At 36.4% G+C, this 11,086-nt stretch overlaps 1 protein-coding gene across 1 annotated transcript in view; it reads left to right on the top strand.

Moving 5' to 3' along the window:
* Positions 1-1,454: 1,454 nt before the first annotated feature.
* Positions 1,455-11,086, top strand: part of cacng7a (calcium channel, voltage-dependent, gamma subunit 7a) — a 49,668-nt gene continuing 40,036 nt past the window's right edge. Inside the window, exon 1 of the mRNA XM_056480518.1 lies at positions 1,455-1,626. The gene's annotated coding sequence lies outside the window, so the exon portion shown is untranslated. The remainder of the gene's footprint in view (positions 1,627-11,086) is intronic.

Below are 11,086 nucleotides of genomic sequence, written 5' to 3'. Positions count from 1 at the left end.
GTTTTTCATTTAATAAATGCTGCCTTGATTAACAGAATAATTTTCTTTAAATATATATATATATATATATATATATATATATATATATATATATATATATATATATATATATATATATATATATTTACACAACAGTTTTATCTGGTTCTCGAATCTGACTGGCTTATAGCCGTGGGATATTCTGCAATATCAGAACTACAGCCTCTTCACCCTTCTATATTACTCCACCAGCAGTTTAACAAACTCTCTACAGTTTGACAAATAATGCAGCTGTTAGACAACATAATGTACTTTTGAGGCTTTTTCAGCCTAGAATGTAGTTGTTTAGATTGTAACTAGCAGTTTATTTATAAGAATAGTGCCAATTTTAAATATTTATAATTTTGGAGATTCAGTGCATCCATTAATACTGAGCACAGCAAAGACGGTTGACGTTCTGCCACAGGATGGCGACGAAGAAAAACAGCGTAATTTCATACTACAGCTGATCAAATCATTATTGGTCATAATCATATACTGGTAAGTGACATTCTAAGTCAATCTCTCTCTTTAGTATGTTGCTGTGTTTATCCCATAGTCTGGTAGTGTTTCTGGTAGTGTTTGCTTTGCTTTGGCTTTTTCTGGGTTAATTATTGTGATATCCCGATTGAAACAAAGAAATACATGGGAAATCTCTGTAGACTGATAGCTTTTCATGCCGTTCAGCCTTATAACCTTAAAATGTCAGCAAAATCACCTGTTTTGTCACTTTAGGTATTACGCTAGAGAATCATTTAAATACTAGCTTTAAAGTGACATTGGTGAATTAGTAACGGTTTTTGCTGTTCTGACAGTCAGCTGCAGATGTGAATGAATGGCGGAAAAAAGTAGTTCCTCATACAAAAGGATTTTTAAACTCTCCGTGTTTGATTTTCTTTTTATATACAAGATTATGCCTTTGCACTATGTATATACTATATATGTTTATTCTAAGTATAAACGCAATATCTCATGAGTAGCAGTGCGATGTGGCTACATGCCGGCACCAGTGCCAACATATATATATTAACTATTAATTGAAATATAAGTGTCCTATTTTATGTTCTGTTTAATATATTTTAAATTACCCCATACACAGTTCATATAAATTATGTTATAGATAGGTAGATAGACAGACAGACAGACAGACAGACTTGCTTAAAACGTTCAGGAAATCCTGAAATCAGAACACTTTTCAAAAAAGTATCCATTAAGCACGCTTAAGTAAGCACGTATGCATAGTTTTAGAGGGCACAATTTTCTTACTTAGGGAGCCATCTGCTAATTAACTGTTATCCTTACGTGACTCACATGCCTTCACCGACATACACAGACCTGAATCTAACTGTGACCTTATTGAGCCTCATCAGCGTCAAACTGTACGAGTGAAAGTGTCTCTCCTCTGTCACTCCTTTCCCATTCAGCCAAATCACCGCAGTGCCGAAAGACTGAGAGCGAGGAAGAGAGAGAGAGTGAGAGAAAACACGCGTGTGTGTGTGTTAGAGAGAGAGAGTGACGGAGAGAGGGAGAGGAGAAAACTGCAAAATCTGTGAAGGTTTCCAGGCGTCCGCTGGTTCCTCTCGACGGCCGTGAAGCGCTGACTGGAGGGTGAGTTTCTCGCTCTCACTTCTGCTCTTCCGTCTTCATGCTCGTTACCGTCGCCGTTAAGTCGACAGATCGATTCGTTTCAGTGCTTTCGAGCCAAGTATGACAGATGTAGTCTGTGTTTCTTATACTCCTTAACCGTGAGTATTTCGGCTGCGGACACGCAATAGAGTGAAACGACCCTTTTAGATGATACGTGTGTAAATGTGACGCTATTTTTGCGACCGTGAGGGATTTACCTAAATTGTTAGCTGTGAGTTTTGTACCTTTGTGTTATTTGTCGCACTTGGCGTAGTTTTGGTTGGACGGTGAGCTCGTGTCGTTGCGCCCGCTGCGCGCGCGTGTGTGTGTCATGGATGTTGGACGGTCCCTAGTGCTGACTTTGGTAACGCCACGAGGAAAGAGTGTACTGCGGTTGTGGGGATTTGAGAAGGGGGAACACACGCTGTTTGTGTGCGTGTGTGTGTGTGTTTGTGTGTGTATCAGGATTTGCCTTTATAGTGAGGAACAAAAAACGTCCTTACAACAAGGATAGTAAAACTCATGGGGACTATACTGCTAAATAATGCCAATTAAATATAAAGAAATGTTTCTGCAAGCTGTTTTTGGGTCAAGGATTCGAAGGCTCAGTGTAAAAGCATATATTCTCAATAATAAAAGTGAAAAATGTTTGTGTTAGATTTGACTGTATTAGGCTATAGGGAACAAATTGATGCAAGGATGCACTATACAATACTGTAAACTACTTTTAAACACCCTTTGATTAGCAAGTTTTTAATACAGTAAAAGCTGAAAGAGCTAACCTACATTACGGCTAAAACGGTTAACTGTACTGTTTGTAGATGCGAAAAGAACATAAAGAATAGTAAATTAATACAGCTATTTCAATTTCTTAATAGTTTCAGTTTTCATGTATGCACTTTTGGATTTAGCTTGTATCTATTGTTCAATACATTTTATTGCATTATTTGAGTGCCACAAATTCAAGATTAGGGGGGAAAATACCTCACATTTAAACTGAACTAGTGTGATGGTTGTGATTAAAAAGAGAATTGATGAACAAAGTCAATTTGCACCATTACATTCATATATAAAGTTAGGTCCATAAATAATTGGACATCGACACAATTCTAACATTTTTGGCTCTATACACCAACACAACCAAATGTAAATAGCACACTTGAAATGACTGGATCTTTTATCTGCTTAATGTAATTGGAATAATGAGGGAGTAACACACACCTGACCATGGAACAGCTTAGAAGCCAATTGTCCAATTACCTTTGGTCCCTTAACAAGTGGGAGGCACAAATGCAAACTGTTGTAATTCCTACACCGTTCATCTGATTTAAATGTAAATGCCTTCAAATTAAAGCTGAGAGTCTGCAAAAAAGTGCATCTCGTTCATTTCATTTCAGTTCAAATTCATTGTGTTGGTGTATAGAGCCGAATGTTAGAATTGTGTCTAACTGTATTTGTTGCAACAATAAGCCTGATAACCAATCATGCATGTTCCTGTTGGTCTTATGAATGCAGTAGCCAATCAGAGACATCTAGTTTAGTCACCACAAAAAAACTCTTTTGTTGTGTGCATGCTCACAGGCTGAATGACATCTGTATGCTTTTACATTATCTCATCATATACAAACATATTGTTAAAAAGCAATTATAAGCTTAAGTGATTATAATGTTTTTGCATAAATTATGGTAAAATGACATTAAACCAACACAGGCTCATTGTGAAAACATACCCCCAAATGCATTTCTGTAGAGTGTGAATTATGTAGCCAGAGCTACGTATGGCAGCATATTGTCATTAAAACAAACACGGACGGCTTCTGTTTCTTTTTTCGCGCTACCAGCTGAACGCTTACCTCCGTGTGGATGACTTTTTTGCTGGTACCAGTGTGCCCAGTAGCTCGCCATGTGCGTCAGCAGACTTGAGACGCAGAGAGGAGTTGACTGCAAAAATGGCATTTGAGTCCGTTGAAGAACAGTTCCAGAAAGCATGTAAAACATAAGACAAAAATTTAAATAAACAAGTAAATAACAGGGTGAGTACGTGGTAAGGTCTAAAAACATGGTAAAAATCAAGCGGCCTCTGGCTTTTCTTTTTCTGGATTGCTTTTGAAAACACTGTCGGTAGGGTTTAGGGAAAGGGTGATCGGGTCAATCGGTGCTTTAAAAACACTATCGGTTGGGTTTAGGGAAGAGGTTGGGTGGGGGATCAGTCGGTCAGTCAGTCAGTCAGTCGACAGCGGCCTCTAGTAGATTTATGCAAGAACAGCAGGCGCAAATAGCACTTATGAAAAAAATTTGAGATCTAAAACTAAATATACAATGACCTCTGGTGGATTTGCCTCCTTGGCACGTATTTTGTGATCTCCAGAAATGTATATAGAGGTACATATCAGTAATGAGCTTGGGTGGAATTAAACAGTGACAAAGTTTACAAGTATTTGTACTTTAGTAGTTGAAAATCTACTTTCATTCTTAAAATTTTTACTGAATTATTTGTATTTTTATTATCTCGTTTATTACTTATTATTGCTATTTATTTTTTGAGTGTAGAATAATCCGAAATGAAAAAATAAAACAAATTAATTCATTTTCTTTTCGGGTTAGTCCCTTTATTAATCTGGGGTTGCCACAGTGGAATAAACCGCCAATTTATCCAGCATATGTTTTATTCAGCGGATGCCCTTCCAGCCGCCCTTTATATTTAATAAGTGATTTTAATGATAAATTTTCAGCTTCATTACTCTTCTTCAGAGTCACATGATCCTTTAGAAATCACTCTAATATTAGTTATTAATTATTATTATTATTATTTCTTTGCCCTGTATATTAGTATAATAAATAATTTTCTAATGTAAAAGTAAAACTGCATCAAGTATTTGAAACATCACTCCAATTTAAACACGATAGTGAGTGAGAGACAATGGATGAGCACAAAGCGATGTAGAATTGCTGATTTTTTATGCATAGACTTTTGACTCTGTCTTGAGTCATGTATGACTATTTTCTGTCCTCCCGTGGCTCTGCTGTACCAGATATGAGTTTGAGCTTTATGAATGGTGCTGTGCGTCTCTGAAGCGAGCTGAAATCATGAATGTGCACATGTGAATGCATGCGTGTGTATGTGTGTGTGTCATTGAGAGCTCACACATGCGTAGAGGCCTGTGTACTCGAATGTCCTCAGAGAAATATTGGGCCAAGGTCTTTCCCCAGACCCCGTCCTTTTTTCTCTCTCTTTCCTTTTGCTCTAAATACTTGAATGCCGCCCTTTCAAGAAGCACACGTTTCTGTGTTTTCTCTTCTCATTTCCACCCACACTCTTCCCACTTGCCAGTTGGCCTAACCTGCTGACAGGGGAACATATTGCGGTCTCAACAGAAAACGACAGTCCCCTGGGCTCTTGCTCCCCAGTCGAGTGGACACGCCATCTGTGGAGCCACGGTGCACCGCCACGTCTTTCTAAATGTGCTCATGTCTGGCGTATCTTGAACGCCCTCCTGCCTGAGACCTATATTGCCCAAATCCCCTGAAAGAAGTAAAGGATGGCTGGATATTGTTCTTATATTGTGCATTAAAGCTTAATGGAGCTGAGGTTTTGGATTGGTTATGTTATAGTGTTTGTAATGGTTACCAAAGTGAGGCTTTTATTATGTTTTGACGCCTGACAGAGTTCAGACTAGAACACTGAGAAGTTACTTGCAAGTGTTTTAAAGTGGGCACAAAACTTTGATTCAGGTTATGAAACCGTTTCTGTAGGTGCCATTTTTAAAAAATAAACCAAATCAAGTGCAGTTTTGTCAGTGCACAGGGCCTAAATGAAACGTGTGTATTGCATTTCAAGTTGGGGCAAAACATCTAATTAGATTATTACTTATTAATATAACATACTATTAATCATACATTTTAAATTATTTTATTATTATCATTATATTTATTATATACAGTGGTGTGAAAAAGTGTTTGCCCCTTATTGATTTCTAATATTTTGCATGTTTCACACTTTTTAAAAACAAAATCCAAAACTACATGCCCCTATGTGATAAAGTGTTTGCAAACTAACTACTGTTTGGTCCACCCTTAGCAGCAACAACTGCAATCAAGCATTTTCGATAACTTGCAATGACTCTGTTACAGCGCTGTTAAGGAATTTTGGCCTACTAATCTATGCAGAATGGTTGTAGTTCAGCCACATTGCAGGGTTTCAGCATGAACCGCATTTTTATGGTCATGCGTCTCAATTGGATTCAGGACAGGACTTTGACTAGGCCACTCCAAAGCACTTTAATTTGTTCTTCTTTAGCTATTCAGAAGTGGACTTGCTGGTGCGCTTTGGATCCTTATTCTGCTGTGGAACCCAAGTTTGTTTTAGCTTGACGTCACTAACAGATGGTCGGACATTCTCCTTGAAGTTAGTTAGTAGACAGCTGAATTCATGGTTTCATTTATTACAGCAAGTCTTCCAGGTCTTCCTAAGCAGCAAAGCATCACATTACCACCACCACCACATTTTACTGTAGGAATGATGTGTTTTTCTGTAATTCAGTATTACTTTTACGCCACACATAAGACATGCACCTTGAAAAATGTTCAAATTATATCTAGAATATCCCAAAAGAGTATTTTCCCAAAAGTGTTGGGGATCATCAGGATGTTTTCTGGCAAAACTGAGAGGAGTTGGTCTTGGAACCATTTTTGCTAAGTCTCTTTCTTAAGGCGAAGTCATGAACACTCACTTTAACTGAGGCAAGTGAGGCCTGCAGCTCTTTGGATTGATCTTTTGTAACCTCTTGGATGAGTTGTTGCTGTGCTCTTTAGGTAAATATGGTCGGTCGGTCAGACACTATTATTAAGGTTATCCACTGTTCCGTGTTTTTGCCATTTATAGATAATGCAGTCCCGAAGCTTTAAAAATAATAATATTTACTTTATACTTTAATTACGGTAAAATGACATTAAACCAACACAGGCTCATTGTGAAAACGTACCCCTGTATGCATTTCTGGAGACGTGAATTATGTAGCCAGAGCTACGTATGGCAGCATATTGTCATTAAAACAAACACTAAGTATGATGCCACAGACGGCTTCTGTTTCTTTTTTCGCGCTACCAGCTGAACGCTTACCTCCATGTGGATGACATTTTTGCTGTTACCAGTGTGCCCAGTTGCTCGCCATGTGCGTCAGCAGACTTGAGACGCAGAGAGGAGTTGACTGCAAAAATGGCATTTGAGTTCTAAAAACGAGGTAAAAATCAAGCGGCCTCGGGCTTTTCTTTTTCTGGATTGCTTTTGAAAACACTGTGATCAGGTCAATCGGTGCTTTTGAAAACACTATCGGTTGGGTTTAGGGAAGAGGTTGGGTGGGGGATCAGTTGGTCGGTCAGTCAGTCAGTCAGTCAGTCAGTCGACAGTGGCCTCTAGTAGATTTATGCAAGAACAGCAGACGCAAATGGCACTTATGAAAGAAATTTTTCGATTTAAAAATGCATACACAATGACCTCTGGTGGATTTGTGAAAACAACAACTGCAAAAAAACATACCTCCTTGGTACGTATTTCGCGATGTCCAGAAATGTATATAGAGGTACGTATCAGTAATGAGCTTGGGTTGAATTAAACAGTGACAAAGTTTACAAGTATATGTACTTTAGTAGTTGAAAATCTACTTTCATTCTTAACATTTTTACAGAATTATTTGTATTTTTATTATCTTGTTTATTACTTACTATTGCTATTTATTTTTTGAGTGTAGAATAATCCGAAATGAAAAAATAAAACAAATTCATTCATTCTGGGGATCATCAGGATGTTTGGTCTTGGAACCATTTTTGCTAAGTCTCTTTCTTAAGGCGAAGTCATGAACACTCACTCTAACTGAGGCAAGTGAGGCCTGCAGCTCTTTGGATGTTGTTGTGGGATCTTTTGTAACCTCTTGGATGAGTTGTTGCTGTGCTCTTTAGGTAAATATGGTCGGTCGGTCAGACAGTATTATTAAGGTTATCCACTGCTCCGTGTTTTTGCCATTTGTAGATAATGCAGTCCCGAAGCTTTAAAAATAATAATATTTACTTTATACTTTAAAAATTGTTACAGATCAGTGGATCTCAATTTTTATCTTTCTCATATATTTTTTAATTTCTCTGGATCTTGGCATGATGTCTAACTTTTGAGGATCATTTGGTCTACTTCACTTTGTCAGGCAGGTCCGATTTAAGTGATTTCTTGATTAAGAACAGATTTGGCAGGAATTATGCCTGGGTGTGGCTAGAGAAATTGAACTCAGGTGGAATAAATGAGAGTTAAGTTATGTTTTAACAGGGGTAAACCTATTTTCACACTGGTCTATGTAGTTTAGGATTTTGTTTTCCCGTAATAATAAAATCTGCATGATGTGTTTTAATAGGGCGAACACTATATATACGACATAGTACAGTGCTCAGCATAATTGAGTACACCCCATTTTGAAAATGAATATGTTTATCCATTTCTCAGTAAATATAGGCAATGTATTTTGGTGCATTTAAACAAAACAGATTTATTAAACAGATATATTTATTAAAATAACCAAACATATTTGCAAATTGAAAAATAATACAATTAAATTCAAGCTAAACATTGCAACAAAAAAAAATAGAACCTACAAAATTTCAACTAAATTTTTCTTTATTTTTTGCTTCTCTTGATTTTTCCTTTTTTATGAATTTGTATTTAATAGTTTTCTATAACATAAATTTGGGTGTACTAGTTTTTGGACCATTATTGTAAGTTATTTTATTAGATAAGCTCTAGATTTGGCTTCAGTACTGATTAATGTATATGCACAAATATCATATTGTATAGCCTCCTGTTAAAAATATGAATTTAAAAGAGTTGTGAGGGGTGTACTTATATATGCTGAGCACTGTATGTAGTACATGTCACTATATATATATATATATATATATATATATATATATATATATATATATATATATATATATATATATATATATATATATATATATATAGTAATAATAGTAAAAAATTATGTTTTGATATTTTGACATTCAACCTAAACCTATAGCTCTAGTAAATATGTCAGTACTTTGAGCTTCACTGTGTAATTACAGTTGCAATGACACTGCAAAATAAAGTTAATCCCAATATTTTATACTTTGTATTTTCACAAGCATGACAGAAATAGTAAAGGCCCCAGAAAGCCATCTTGATCTTGATGACTGGAGGAGCACTGATTTCAGCACCGCAGTGATGGACAGCTCCCATTACCTCACTGTTCTCTCTCCCTGTAGCCTTGATTCGCTCTCTTTTATCTTTTCTCGTGTGCAGCTCACTGCTTTTAAAACGGGTTACATTGGTACCTGCACATTTACATTTCAATGGCTGCGTCACATGACCAGCTCCTTCTGCAGTGTGCAAATACTGACCGGTATGATTTATTCATGTGTTTAATCTGTTTAGGATGTCAATGTGCTACTGACTGTACACTAATACCAAAATAGTTTTTTTTGCAATATTTTAACTAAGTAAATGTTATTAATTTAAATAATTAAATGTTTTATTATTACATTATTCAATTATTTAATCATGAATATGTGTCTTGATACATTTTTTTCTCTTCAAAATGTAAATTAAATATTAAATATCTTGTTTTTTGCATACCCTACCAATTGCAAAGAAACAGAACACTTCTGAAATTGCATAACACCACCTACAACATCCTAGCATATTTGTTAATTATTCAATAATTGCAATTTTATTATTTTATTATAATTATTTAAATGATTATTTTTATTTTAAAGCACGTTTTATTTAAACTTTTTCAGATTTTGGTATAAATATTTAATTTCTTGTTTTTCTACAGACAGTAAACCACTGTGGATCAAGCACCTAATTTAAGATAATTAGGCTGTAACTCCTGACACATGCACATATATTACAGTTTATTAAAACATTACTTGTTCATGCTTTTATCAGCAGTAGGGTGGGTTACTGTAATGGGCTCTTCACTGGCCTTCCAAAAAAAAAAAAAAAAAAACAGTTAGACAGTTGCAGCTCATCCAGAATGCTGCGGCCAGGATTCTGACCAGAACCAGAAAATCAGAGCACATCACACCTGTCCTTAGGTATTTACACTGGCTCCCAGTTACATTCAGAATAGATTGTAAAGTATTATTCCTTGTCTAAAAATCACTACATGGCCTAGGACCTCAATGCATTACATATATGCATACTATATTCAACAGTCACTCAGATCTTTAAGATCATTAAATTAGAGGTTCCAAGCGTTCAGTCAAAATTGGGTGAATTCGATTTTAGCTAATGTGCCCCTCGCTGCTGGAATCAACTTCCAGAAATGATCAGATGTGCTCCAACATTAGGCACATTCAAATCAAGACTTTTCTCTTCGAAAATCCTCTTTGTTTTTTGGAAATCATTTTTATTTTCATTTTTTTATTCGAAAATCTTTTTTATTTTCTTATACTTCTTTTATTCCTGTTTATGTAAAGTACTTTGATTTACCATTGTGTATGAAATGTGCTATATAAATAAACTTGCCTTACCCTGCCAAAACAGATAAAGAAATCAAAGAAAATAGGCTTTAAAAAATATGTATTGTAAATGAAGTCTGCAATTTTGACAAATAAAAGAATACGGTCTAAAAAAAAAGCCCAATCAGAAAAAGGACAGTTGTATAAAGACAATAGACACCATATTGCAACACCCTGGAAACCAGCCACAAAGAAACGTTTACAACCCAATCACGCTTTGTCCATAAAATGTACTGTTACTTCAGTTCTGGTACCCCAAGTGCTAATGCGTTCCTTAGAGGAACTTCATTATTCACCATGTTATCTTTCCTGAAGCCATTTTCCCTTCACCTTTAACTTGTTCAAAGCTTGTCTTTTCTCCCCGGCTCTGCTCTGTCAGTGCTCTATGGATTATCTTAACCCTCACACATAAACCACCATTCACTGTGAATCCTTCATTCATATCAAGCACACTCTGGGGCCTCGAAACTAACCCAAGAGGATTTCACCAATAATAAACCATTATTGTGTTCTATCGTGCCAAAAAAGCCATGCCCCCAAAAAAATGTTAATTTTCCGGGCTTCTAATCCACCGGCTATATTGTGCCATTCAGTGAATTAAGGGAATTGTGGCTGTTCTGGAGGAACGCCAGTCAAATCCTCACTCGTGTTGCAGAGCGTGAGTGCATACCACATCACAATCCAGCAGGTATTACACTGCAAAACCTTCACCTTTCATATTTCTCAATTATTCCATCTCTTTCTATGCGCATGTCTTTATGTATTTAACATTTATTCATTCATTTTCCTCCAGCTTAGTCCCTTATTTATCAGGGGCTGCCACAGCGGAATGAACCACCAACTATTCCGGCATATGTTTTACGCAGCGGATGCCCTTCAAGCCACAACCCAGTCCTGA

This window comes from Danio aesculapii, chromosome 19 (assembly GCF_903798145.1).
Source record: "Danio aesculapii chromosome 19, fDanAes4.1, whole genome shotgun sequence".
Classification (NCBI taxonomy): Eukaryota; Metazoa; Chordata; class Actinopteri; order Cypriniformes; family Danionidae; genus Danio; species Danio aesculapii.
Note: the sequence above shows the minus strand (reverse complement) of the source record. Positions and strands in the feature narration are given on the sequence as shown.